Source organism: Enhydra lutris, unplaced genomic scaffold (genome assembly GCF_002288905.1).
Source record: "Enhydra lutris kenyoni isolate GAN:26980312 unplaced genomic scaffold, ASM228890v2 scaffoldscaffold56, whole genome shotgun sequence".
Classification (NCBI taxonomy): Eukaryota; Metazoa; Chordata; class Mammalia; order Carnivora; family Mustelidae; genus Enhydra; species Enhydra lutris.
The window spans coordinates 6,891,361-6,892,098 of NW_019154140.1; positions in this window are offsets into that span (position 1 = coordinate 6,891,361).

A 738-nucleotide genomic window follows, 5' to 3' on the forward strand; every position below is an offset into this window, starting at 1 on the left:
GCAAGGTTGTGAATTTTTGAAGAACGATTTTTGAAGACCCAGAAATGGGGGTTTTCTGAAGACATTTGTCTTCAGAAAGGGGAAGAGGCAGGAGACTCAGTATGTGATCAGGGTAGGTAAAGTGAACAGGACGAAGGGAGAATAAGCTGGGGAGGTGTTGCCCACTACATTTTCTTCGAGAAACTTTCAGCACACAGCAGAATTGCTTTAGATACAGACATAAATATAAATAAAAATAAATATAAATTTTTAAATAAACATTTAAAATTAAAATACAGAAAATACTTTGCTACACAGATTATTAAAAAGAAGGGTACTCAAGGGTTGAGATTCAGTGAAATTATATATATATATATATATATATATATATATATAATATTTTGCTTCAATAAAGATATTTCAGGTAAAACTTGTTTTCCTTCCCTTCTTTTCTGTCACTCTGTAGTGGTGAAGAATATAGTGCCTTTGCAGGGTCATAGGGAAGTTCTATTTTTAATTTCTTAAGTAATCTCCACACTGTTCTCCAAAGTGGCTGCACCAACTTGCATTCCCACCAACAGTGGAAGAGTGTTCCCCTTTCTCCACATCCTCTCCAATACACGTTGTTTCCTGTCTTGCTAGTTTTGGCCATTCTAACTGGTATAAGGTGGTATCTCAATGTGGTTTTGATTTGAATCTCTCTGATGGCTAGTGATGATGAACATTTTTTCATGTGTCTGTTAGCCATTTGTTTGTCTT